Below are 13,434 nucleotides of genomic sequence, written 5' to 3'. Positions count from 1 at the left end.
CCTTACTAATGTATAAAGCGCAGCGTTAGCCTCAACAAAGCTTCTTGTGTAGAAAGAAGAAACCTAAAGGTACCATGATACATTTAGTTTATTGTGCAAACAGGAAACTTTTTACGGACATTCTGAATTTAAGATGAGCTTCGGTTTGGCACAGGGAGCAGGGAAAGGCATTCCACAAAGTAGGTTGTTGGGCACTTAAGCTTTGGGAGGATTAGCAAATGATCCTTTGCAGATCACAGTCGATTAATACGTCTATAAAAGTAGAATTTATCATTTCAAAAGTGGTGATGGCCGCCATACACAGATTTCTGTATTATACACAGGACATTGGGCCTCATTATGAGTGGGGCGGTGCAGGACCACAGCGCCCGACTATTCGTTTGGTGTCAGTTGGGAGGATTCACCACCAGCCATGAGCTGGAGTTAAATCCTCCAGTTTTCTGCCAAATTTCAGTGGAATTACGACCAGCGGAATTACCGCCATGATAATTCCACCAAAATGCCCCAAGAATTCAAATTGACTCTATTTAAATGGGGACTAACACCGCCACCACCACTTGCCGGACCAAGTGGCAGTAATGGTAATTCTGTTTGGTGGTATCTCAATAGATCTACCGCTGAGATACCACCAAACCTATAATGAGGCCCGTTGAGTTTTTTTGTTCTTAACTGGTAATCACTGAAGGAGACAATGAACTGCTGTAAATCTGTGTTCTCCAAGGCAATTGTAGCAAAAAGCTTGCTGTGGCATTTTTTTTTTACAATCTGAAGGAATTTTGTGGAGCACTGCAGCAGCCAGGCATATGCTGCATTACAGTAACTGTGACATGATGACAAAAAGCCATTGACCAAAGTTACAGAACGAGTGGTGGAAAGGGGAAGTTGCAGTCATTTTAGATTTTTTAATTTCCAGAAAGAGGCTTGCTTGAATTTATTAACTTGAAGAGTCAATTTCAGTAAATTACTCATCGGAAAAAAGAAACATAGTCCACATGGTCTATCTAAAATGCCCTTGAAACAATGTAAACAGTGACCTCTTAATTACACGAGGGCCTGCCCAGTTCGCAATGAAACATCTCTTTTCAGATTATCACTGGAGGCATAAAAATATGTTAATTTGCCACCACTTTTTATACTTTTATTCTGAGTGCCCATGATGTTGCCTAGTCATTTGTCACCTATAGGAAACAGAAGGCTAACTGACATTGCCTAAACATCTGACACAAAGTACAGAAATTAAGCAATGCTTCCTACAGACTATGTACTATGGATAAAAAAATTTAAAAAATCATAGTTGTTTCCTCTGTCAACTGAGCAATGCCAGAAAGGGGTGCTCTATATAATTTCTGGGTGATTGACTCATATTTACAGCAATTGGTAAATGATAAAACCATAGTTTGGTAATGCACTTGCCGGTTACTGATTTAGAGATGCTATTTAAGTAAGTTTCCATCTGGTCAGTAATATATTTTCTAAATGTTATGCTCCAATACGCCCATAGTGTTCCGTTTGGTTTCCTTCTGAGTGTATTGGGGCATCTTTATGGTTGTTTTTTTCCCTTTGAGTACTGTATTAGGAAACATATCCTAGGCTACAAATGCCTAATCTTAACAAGCCAGGGAATTTCTTGGTGAACTTGCAAAGGTCAGTATCTCAGTAAGTATAGCTCTATTCCATTCTGCCACAGGGTTTGACAAGCTTGTAACCCCTCCAGAAGAGGCAATAGCTTTGTTAAATGAGCTACATAATTCAAACCTACTTCAATATCAAGATGACAAACTGCTATAACCTAGGAGACATCAGGAATCCTCATGTGACAATAAAGTCCCCTGCCTTGGGGCCAACAATGCTGTAGTCTATGGGCACAGGGGCAGCCTGAGCCAGTGGATGCTGGAATACAAGTATGTATATGATGGGTGCCCAGACCACCCAAACTCCCTGCACAAAGGAAATGGGCAGTCACCGGTGCACTTAAAGCCCACCTCTCCAACAAATACCCATGATCAAAAAAGGGAAAGGAGGGGAATCAGAATCCCTTAAGATGCCCCTTATCAAAGGGTTGATCCTTTTAGAGAGCCACTCTAGATTGCTAGCCAGACCCAAACACCCAGCAAAGGAAAAGAAACAAACTTGCAACAATTCAAAATAACTGAAAAGCAGGGAAATACATTTCTTTGTACAGTTCTATGCAGAATATGAATCATACATGCACTGACCAAAGAAGTCCAATCAATACAAAAGTCCTCTTGAACAATGGGAAACTGACTTCTGCTACCCATGAAAGTAGCAAAAGAAACAAACCCTGTCTCCCTACTGCTGTCAGCTTTGGTGGGGGGTGGGAGGGGTTGCCAAGTTGCAAATCCCCCACAACAAAAATGCTCTAAAAACAACAAATAGCCTCACATGCTTGATGGTGTTTTTCTTATTTATTCCAAATGTACACGCTGATGTAGCAGAAGCACACAGGCTAAAGAGAGAGATGGTAGAAGAAATTAAAGGGAGAGACGCGAAAGTCTCCACCATGCCCATAGCCTCTTTGTAATCTAAGATTCCAGCAGGTCTCAATGTAACCTCAGATGAAGTCCATTCCAACACACATGACGCGCAGCACATGGTCCAATCCCAGGACAACACAGGCCACACTAGAGAGGTGAAACACTTGCCTCCAAGCACCAAACAAAGGAGAAGAGATCAAATAGTAAAAGCTATCTACCTCAGTCTGTGTAGCATTTGAGAGTTGGTAGCGAGTGACTTGAGGTCGGAGGACAGAGTTGCAAGTTAGAGGGAGAACATCAAGGAGGCAGGAAAGGGAAGAGATACCATCTGGAGGTGAGAGTTGGAGGGAGAGTATTGAGTACTGAAGAGGATGGAGGAGGAATTTGTAACATTTGAAAAGAGAGACATTGAGAAGATTGTATGAGAAGGTTCATTAGGCGTGAAGGTGGTCAGGTGTTTGGAGGGGATTAGGAACCTTACCATTTTAGGAGGAGGATGTAAGGAAGCTAGAGAGGTGGTGGACGTGAACAGGTGACCTTCATAGATATCAGGAAAAGGAAGGGTCTTGTGCACCAGGTCACTCCAGGGCTGATTTCGGAAGCAGGAAGAGTTGCAAGATGGTGCAATCTCATGAAGGGGCAGGAAGGTTATGAAAGGGTCTATATGAAATTGAATATCCCGAGGACCAAGACTCTAGCATGGAAAGGATGACTCAAGACTTTTCCTCAGACCCTGGGAGAGCAAGACCTTGTGAAAGAAGGTCCAACCCTACCTTGGTATGATGGAGGAGACCTTCTGACCACAAAGAGGCTTTAACGTGTGGGCCTTGGTGGCCAGGGCCCCAGATGCAGAGGAAGAGGATTCAGAAATCCAAACAACCTGCAACATGAAGACCAGGAAAAGAGTCAATTACTTGCAACTGGAGGGGTCAGAGACAGGTCTGGACATTTGTATATCTTTTTGTTTGATCACACACTGTTAATTGAGAATTATGCTGAGCATTTTTTATGGCATAAATAAACGCTTGTCATCTTAAAATAAATATCATTCTATCAGCTTCTTTTTGCTCCACCTGTGCTGCCCGTGACAAATATTAAAAGTTATTTTCTTTAGCTACCAGGGCCATGATGTTTGTGGTGGCCCATAAATGTCTCACATATTTTGTTTGGAGCTTGGCAAAAAGAGGGGTGGGGGAGATATGTTTTCAAGGATCTCTCAAAGATCAGGTAGCATGGGAAGCTCCTTGGCTAACATCTTCTCTGTTTTATTTCTATGCCTGCATGTTCTCAAAACACTAACATTATAGGTGAAACAATAACATTAATAATTGTACATACCCACGCCTGCGTTGTACCAACATTGATGGCCTTATAATGCACACACATTAATGGTTTGATGCTTCTATAAAAACATTCATTTCTCTTTGTTAACGTTAACAAATGTTGTATGTTTAAGTAAACCATTACACATTTATATAACAGACAAGTCACAGACACTATAATACATTTTCAATCTAACAAAAGCTAACAGTTGATACAAAAGATGCATATTTGGATAGTGTTTTACATTCTAGAACATAGATGATATTGATTTTCCTGGAATATAAGAGAGGTGACTATTGTTAGAATCAAAATTGTTAGGTTAGTTGGAGACTGGGAGTGGGAAGGAAGGTGTAGAGCAGGACCTTCAATAAAGACTTAATTTTGAAAAGAGCATGGTGTGGTGTAATATTTAACGTGGTGATGAGTGGAGCTAAGGTAAAGCACTGTCACATCTGTCACTGCTGACTTAATTTTCCTGATAGTTGTCTGTCTGTCTAGCACATGACAGCCATAAGTACCCTATGGTTAATGAGACAGCTGCCCACTTCCCATTGGAAGTATCTGCGGAATGGACCAGCCTTGCCTTTTGTTGGCTATAAGCAATTAATTCCATGAGAGGTATTCTGCTGTACCTCAGGTACAGATTTTCAGCATGCTTTCATGGAAATGACTGAATCCTTTCTGCAGGTTTTTATTTTGGCCACAGGATAACATTTGGGATTTTTGAAGAAAACCAGTGCCTGTTTTTGGGGTTGCTAAAATGGGTGGTCAAAAGGGAACTGCTCCAGTAGAGTGTTCCCTTTCTCTGGTCTCAAATCATATTTCTACTCTACAAAAAACTGCCCCTTATTGAGCCATCTATGTGAATTCCACAACAGCACATATCTCCATCAGCATATCAAATGTAATCTCCTCTAAGGTGTTATCAGACTATCTTGCTGATGCGTCTCTGACTTCAGACATTGAAGGCTTTGTTAGGGAATCTTTAACCAACATGGTAGCCTGAACAATTGCTCATCAGCCATTCTCTTGAGGTTACCAGAGTTTACCAAGATAGTATTCAGAAGTCAATTAACTGAATGTACTTTATTTTACAAAGATGCCAACCAGACAGCATGTTAGCAGTTGTTTGAGGTGCGTAGAGTTTATTAAAATTGCAGTGGCCATCCTGCAAAATTCAAAATACAGTATAACTAAAAGACATAATGGAGCTCATGTTCGGTGTGGCGTAATGTGAATGGAAGGCGTTCAAAACTTTAATACCTTCCATTCATGCCAAGCCATATGTGTATTCATTTGTATAACAGCGATGAGGGGCGGAATGAAACTTGCATATGAGCCACCTCCTTCCCCTCTGCCACACAAATGCTCCGGCATTTGCCCTGGCATGGATTTTCATGCCAGTGCAAATGCTGGAGATACAGCAGCATAAAGCAGGCAAACCCTATATGGATACATTTTAAACGCTGCCCGCCATGCTTGCATGGTAGGCAGCGTTTACAATTGAAATTAATCCCTCGCTGACATGCAAGCATGCAGTGCAGAGTTTTATCGTAATTTGGAGCACAAGTTGCCATGCCTTTGAACATGCCATGCAGTGTTTTACACGGCGGAGTGCAAAAGAGTGGTGCAAAAGGCGGCATACACATGTGTTCTCCGGCTTTTGGCATGCACTTGTGCACTCTGCTGTGCAAACATAACAGCTCCCTGCCATTAGATTACACTTCGGAGCAAAATGGGCTTGTATGTCATTCTATGAGTTTTCCACAATTCAGTTGACACGACTATAGAGATATGCTCCAAACAACTTATCACATATCATACCTCTCCCCGTAGATCACGATATAAAGCTAATACATGTAATGCCCAATATGTGTTTACCCATATAACATTACCAACATGTGAATACAAAGGCACACAATAATAAATTAAATGTCATTGTTGTAATAATATGCATTGGAAAAATTATACTCTAGAAATGTGAAAACACAACATGCCGTTAATTGTTACATTGAAGAAGGGAACACAGTATATAAGGCAGAAATGCCCTAGGACTTTTTGGCTGAACACATTTCAATACCTGATGAATATTGCTGTTTAAAAATAGTGAAATGATAATGCACTGTAGAAATGTAACATAATAGAAATGTGTTTAAAAGCAACCAATTGCAGACAATAGGACTCATTACGAGTAGGGACGTGCAGTAAAAACAGCAGTAATGCAGTGTAATTCCATTATGGCTGCATTAGCGCACTGCTGTAGTATGAGTTTAGCAGTAAGGTGAAGGATTTAACTCCAGCACAAAGTTGGAGGTAAATTCTCCACTTTATTGCCAAATAATTGCAAAATTGGCAGAATTACCACAGGCATAATTACTGCCAATGATAATTCCACCGAAATCTCCATGAAGCTCTATGGAGTCCAAAAATGGCGACTTACATCGCCTTACCACCAATTGCAACCCTGCATTAAAACCGCAGGACCAAGTGGTGGTAACAGTAAGTCCAATTAGTGGTATTTCAGAGGATTTACTGCTGCAAAACCATAATGAGGCCAATTGATTTTAGGTATTCGTGTTTGATATGCAACTTTAAACAATAAGCATATAATATGGAGCTGTTCACGGATTTTCAGCAATGCATTTCAAAGAGACAGGACACCACACCTTGATTGGTGATAGATGCAATATTAAAGTATATGCGCATGTCCAAGAGGCATCTTGTGAAACAGTTGTTGATACCCCATCACATTCCAGAGAGCTAATTTATCAGTGTGGAGGAGGTAGAACAGTGCTGCCTGCTTGCTCTCACTGTGCCCTGTTCCTGTGAGCAGAAGCGTGAAAATTCAAATTGGGAATAAAAGACTCAGCAGCTATTGTACTTCACTGGTTTGCAAAACTGCCTCTGTAGATGCACTTCAAATACTGGCACTTCCACAGCATGGAGTGTGGCAGCCATGTTTTCATTCAAGTGAACATTCAGTGCCCAATCTTGAAACAAAGCAAAGTATTCCAGACACAGTGCCAATGACAGCATTTGCTACCCGTTTGTTAACTTTCCCAAAAAGTGAAGATACCCCTCGCAGCTTAGAGTTTCGTTTTTAAGGATCATGTCACTGTACTTTTCAGGATTGTTGAGGCTTGGATCAAAGATTTGTCTGATGTGATAGCACTCCTTAGGTTCTAGAGGTTACTGGTCCAAAGGTAAGCCTGGAAACTGAAGACATCTCAATATCACTGCAGGCCAAAGGGGGAGGGTGGGAGATACTGGTGTGACAGGAGCTGATGGTTGTACAATTTTAAAAAAAACAGCATTTAACTATGAAGTGAAGGTCAACATTCAGGTAATTTCCGAGGTGCTCCACAGCAGGATGAGCAAGGCTGTGCCACATATTACAACACATGCACCTTTCGAAGGAAAAATTCAAATGCATTCAGCATGCAAAGCACACATAATATATGTTAAAGAATGTTATCAAGGCTATAACTTTGTGATTGCTCAACATCTCACTTAAATTGTTGTAGTGCAATCTCTGAAAGTGTGCAGTAGATTGCAGGATCCTCCTGCATCACACAGTCATGTGAATAGGGTACCAGATTGGAAGATTCTATCCAGTGATCTTCCAATTGATGTATAGTACACAGTACTGCAGTGCTTGGCAGATCAAAGTTGTCATAAAAGGCACTGGTATGTTCAATAGATGAAGTGCAGTCCATGACAATGGGCCTCATTTCCAGTTTGGCAGTGCAGTAAAAAAATAGTAATTCTGTTACCAGCTTTTCTATTGATGGTACCATCAGTTTTTTCACACCACCAAATTTCTGAGTTCGGAGGTAAATTTGAGGCTTAACGTCCAGCAAAATGGTGGGGTCAAATGCACCGCTTTACCTGTAAAAGTTAGCAGATTTACTGTGCTGTGTTACTGTAGGATGTTTTAATCGGGAAAAAACTAGTTAATGGGAAATTTCCACCGAACCCAAATCAGGTGTACACAATTTTGATTTATATAATGAAGTTCTTTTTATGTACCTGCAACCTGCAATTTGACAGTATTGATTCACTACAGCCCCCGCCCCTTTCCAGATAAGAAACAAACAGGGTTGCAAAGAAGTTCAATGTATAAATAGAATAGAAATACATTGAATCAGTTTAAGTGCCCACAAATTATTGATCTATGAAACAGCAATGGTCAAAATTGAATTATTATGAGATTAATTTAAAAAAAACAAGCAGCGCTATGTGTACATTTGAATTATCCTATGCATGCATCTTGCATGCGTTGAGCAGTGGATGAGGGCTCAGGATCAAATTATCATTTTACAGAAAACCAAACCTAAATCTCTCTACTTCTTATTCATTGCAAAAAAAAAACATTCCCCCCTCTCAATGAACCTGTGAGAAATTCAAACAGCGTCCAAGAAAACTCAATTGCAAGAAATGCTACGTAATCTTCTCAAACATGAATCTCTTACAAGATGAGAAAAACATATCTTTGCTACATTTCCCACAATGGGGTTTCTATTGCATTGCTGTGTGAAAGTTTTCAGTTGTCATCTTCAGTGAGGAACTTAAAGGCAGGAAAATAGGTGATAGTTAATAACCCGTTCCCTCTTTTCTTGAATGGATCCACACTGGTAACAGACCTCTGTGTCAACTCCAGACCCTCTCGCCCTTCAGAACCCCTTTCCTCCTCACCTGAGTCTTCTGTGGAAGATTTCTTTCTTTGTTCCTTCTTCTTAGGAGACTTTTTCTTTCAGAAGAGATATGGTCGTCCCCGATAAGAAGCCACCCTGGGACCCTAAGAACACAGGGGGACAGGGGACCCCCTACCAGAAAACGCCGGTAAAGAGGAAAAAAGCAGTGCATAAAAAAACCTCTCGGAGTGTTGACTGGCAGGTTGGAATGGAAGATGTTTAACTTGTTGTCTGAAGTTCGAAATGTTCATGAGGTAAGCATAACAGGAAAGTGAATGCTTCTGATATTCAGATAAAAGATACTCAGAGTCGTGGAGCTGGAGGAGTATCCACAGTAAACAGAAGATTCCTGTTAGCCGAGAGGAAGAACAGAAAGCCTCCGCCGCCGAAGTACGGGGGAGAAACAACTGGTAAGTGTGAACCACAGAACGGGAGAGGAAGCTAAGGTAAGCGGTCCATAAAGAAAAGAAAGAAAGCCTCCTGAAATAAAGTTAGGCAAGTAAAAGGACAGCGTACAAATAGAAAACCCGAAACACCACAGTGAGAGAGAGAGAGACGAAGTAAAGGTAGTGCCGCCCCCACCGTGAAACCGGAACCCAAGCGGCAGGCGAACAGTGATAGAAATCCAGAGAGAAAAATAACAGCAAAGGGAAGGGCAAGTACGGAAGAGGAAACTAGGGATACAACCAAGGAAAAATATTAGCGGAATGCTAATGAGGACGAGAGAGCGCCAGCACCTGGAAAGCGTAGGGTTACAACGCACCGGACAGAACAGTGGGCGTGGCTGAATACCGGAAAGGAAACAAAGGAGGAAAAAAGACTAGACCGGGAAATTAGGAAGTGTGGCAATCCTATTTGGACATTTCAATAGTGGCAGAGCTTCCATCTACTCCATACCTGCCACGACGGAGTGCGCAAACAGTGCATGACACTCTGCTTGAGGATGTAACCAGGAAGTGACTTCAATGACTTTATTTTTCTAGGTATGGACACAGTGATGTGTCCTTTGCTCTTCTGTGCTTGTACATTGCACAGAAAAGGAGAAAAGTCATCTCCCAGTACACACAACAAAGGATCTATTTAATTAAATCAATAATTCCAGAAGTACATATGCTTCTGAAAACTTTGCTTATTTCCCAGGATGCATGGTCAATTTATATACTCATAGCCCACAGTGCTTAAAAACTACAGTGCCAACGGTTTAGTCTATTTCCCTTTAGAGCATTGTTTGCATCAGGATTATTTCCTCGTTATATTATTATTACATTGGATTTTCTTATGGCTGTTTCACAGACAGGCGGGCACCCTCTTAAGGGCTGGTTCAATTCTCGCCCTGTAGTAACAGGTGGACATCAATCAGCAAGATGTGGTCAGCTTCTCTCCACATCATGTCTGCTGTCTCTTCGAATGAAGAAGGCCTTGGACCTTAACTTCAGGTAGGCATCACTTACAGCTCTGTGCTTGTAATCCAAGAAGGGGTCCAAAAAGAAAGCAATCTATTGCATCTCCTTCATGTTGTTATCAATTCTCCTATGTCTCCTTCTTCCTCTCCAGCAGTCATTGATTGAGTGTCTGTCCCCAGAATCAATGGCTTTGAACCTTTACAAAACAGAAACCGCAGCTCCTAAAGGTGTGTATCATTTCTCTAACTAAATTGATCAATGCATGTGATTGGAGAGTGTTCCAAAGGTGACATCACAATAAACCAACCCCTCCATGGTCATTGGGCAAATTAATGAGGAGGGCAGACTGAGGGGTGGAACTTCCAAACCAAGTTTCCCTCCCATTTGATGTGATGTCATCTAAGAGATTTCTGCATTAAACATGTGTAACTTTCTATAACAGTATATTCCAACCATTTGATCATGTTACTAATCTGTTCATCAGATTTCTCTCAATTAGGCAAATCAAATAATGCAATTTTCATCTCAGTACGACCTGTGATGTTGGAGTTAAAAATTTGTGTCTTTTTATAACTTATACCTTTATACAAAAATTCAATTTCCATCTCATGATAACAGGCATGCTGGTATGAATGTTTGGATATATATTGATCACTAACATTTCATTTCTGCACAGACTTTCACATTCACATAATTTGAATGGTTAACATGATATGAATAAAATGTTGTGTATCAAGCTGATAGGGTTTTTCCCAGATGAACATAAAACAAATAAGTCTCTTCAAGGTTCCATCAAAAGTTATCAACAGAAATAAGACTCCAAAAGTAATTTCTAAGGTGTTTTGTTTTTCTTACTTACAAAATATTGCATGGCAATTCCAATTTCTCTCCCCAGTAACAACACATATAGAGTGAGTTCACTTCCAGCTCAGAGTTGGGGAATTTATGATTGTGAATGCTATTGTCATTGCAAATGTTCTTTGTAGTTGAACTGGTAAGACCATTTATGGCTTTAGTCCCACCCCCTATGAATGTTTCCAGGATCGTGTTGCCCCTTTCTATCACTTAGTGTAGACTTTCAGTCTTGACACATATGAAGAATTTCCGTCAAGAGAGGCCTGGTGTATTGAAATATCAGATTGGTTGAGAGGGGCCCAATGTTCAGAGTAAATTCAATGTATATTTAAGGATTTAAGTCCAAGCTCAGGGAGAGATATAGGTTGTAAATGGGGAATTTGTTTTATTTTTATTACCTAGGTGTGTGTTCACATTTATTCTTCTATAACCCCCATACCCTGCATCTTTCTACTTGGGGGTTGTGGGTTGGAATACCATTTTGCAGTTCAGGCCTAGCTTTATTCAGGTTGGTTACATTCACAATTGCAGCTTTTAAACTGTAATGTTCTCTTCTCCTTTGCTATTACATTTCCACAGAACACAGCAACAGTATAACTTTCTGTAAAGGAAATGAACACAGTGCAAGACTGCAAATTAAGTTTTTGCCTTGACTGTGACTAGCTGAGTTTTTCATCTCAGATTGGATGGTTTTCCATTTTAATAAAAGTTACAGGATACTCTTGGATACATCTTGTGTCTTGGCAATTACTTACGACATACATTTGTATTGTTAATGGGCTGAAAACAATGTACAATTCCTTAGAAGTGTCATTTTTTCAGATGCTGTGCACAGGCAGCAGCTCACATGTTGGGTTTTAAAATTGTGCTTTTCTTTCTTTGAATAACTTTATTCACATAGATTTCTCTACATTACCACTCATAGTCCACCAAAGATCCCCATGGAGTCCTATTGACTTTGAAAATGGTGATCTACACCTCCATACCAGCCCTCAGTGCTAAAGGCTTTTCCTCCTTGATGTTCCACCCCTGTTGCCTGAGTTATTTTGAAAATATCAATGTGGCCATTTCATCCTTAAAGGCATGTTACTTCCACCATTGTAGGACCAATTGAAAGCATCCTGCTACAGAGTCTGAATCCCTGAAGTGTTGGGTTACATGCTGCAGCATGGTGGAGTACAAGTAGGAGATCCTTTACTTCTTTTCTCCACTGGCTCCCGGTTGCTGCAAGGATCAAAATCAAATCCCTCTGCATCATCCATAAAGCTGTCTGGGGGCGGGGACCACGCTACCTACAACTGGCTCTCACTAAATACTCTCTGTCCGGATCTTTATGTTCCTCTGGCATCAACTCTCTGTGTGTCAAGCGCTTCGCTAAACAGCAAGCTGGTGGACGGTCTCTTTCCTCGGCTAGCTCACTCCTGTGTAACAGCCTCCACCTTCCTCTTCGCCTTGAGCCGGATCTCCTCAAATTCCAGAAGCTCCTCAAGATTTTCTGTTTTACCTCCTCCTTCCTCCTCTCTCTCCTTTGCTAATCCCGACAGTTTCTGAGATTGGTGACCAAGGCCCTTATGTGTCCACCTGACCCCTGGCCTCTCACCCCCAATTGCCCCCAGCCTTCACCCACTCCCAGCACTTGATTTGGCACCCAGTGACATGTAGTATCACAGGGCTGCACTTATTTATTGGCAGCTGACCACTCTCACCAAGTGATCTCTGCCAGTCGCTTAACACCTGCCTGGAAACTTTCCCTCTAGCGCTTTCCTCCATGGTACTGCTAGCACGTAACCCCCCCATCCCTCATCCCTTCTCTCTCTCTGCCCTAGCAGGACTGTCTCTCTCTTTCATTGTTATATTTGCCTTTCATTCCCTTGTTCCCTCTCCCATTTCCTTGTGGGTGCTTTGAAACACAATTTAATTGATGTATAAGCACCTTACAAATGCACAATAAATACAATTAAAATAAAATAGTTTGCACTGATATATGCCCTACATTATTTTGGTGTTAACAGCATTTCAGGGAAGCTGAGACAGTTGAAAATGTAGAGCATGTTCCGAAGACCGGACAACCTAAACAATGAAAATAGATCTGCAGATATCCACAATGGACTGTTAGTTACTACTAGATTGACTTCTATGTGTAAAGTTCATTCAAGATCACAAGGACTTGTCTGATTTCCAGCCCATTAAATGCACCCAGCATTCAGTGCCTTAGCAGTCAAGATGCTCGTGCATACTGCTGCTTCCAGCTGAACTAGTGGAGTGTTAATGTGTTATGTGAATAGTTGTATTGGTGGCTGGCGTACATTGATTCTGCACTATGACCTCCACGTTCGCTAACATTCTCTATTCTCAACTACAGATATGCTCTGGTATTATGTAAAAATGTCATCAATATACAATTGGTTTGGGTTCCTCAAAATTGCAAACCGTATGTGGGAATACATTCCGTGCAGGAAGCACTCACTTCCAATTAATTATTAGTGTTCCTGTCTTGAAGAGTGATGCTCTCAGTCATGCGTTTATAAATCTATTTCAGAATATGCAACTAGTCTGTTGGGGACTCTGTTGGAGTTTACACTTTCCAAGAAACTATGAAGAGAGACCCCTTATCTTAAAGTGAGAATCGTATGAGGACAACCTTTCTTTGTGCTTCTTGTGACT

This window comes from Ambystoma mexicanum, chromosome 1q, assembly GCF_040938575.1.
Source record: "Ambystoma mexicanum isolate Mex_15411 chromosome 1q, UKY_AmexF1_1, whole genome shotgun sequence".
NCBI lineage: Eukaryota > Metazoa > Chordata > Amphibia > Caudata > Ambystomatidae > Ambystoma > Ambystoma mexicanum.
Note: the sequence above shows the minus strand (reverse complement) of the source record.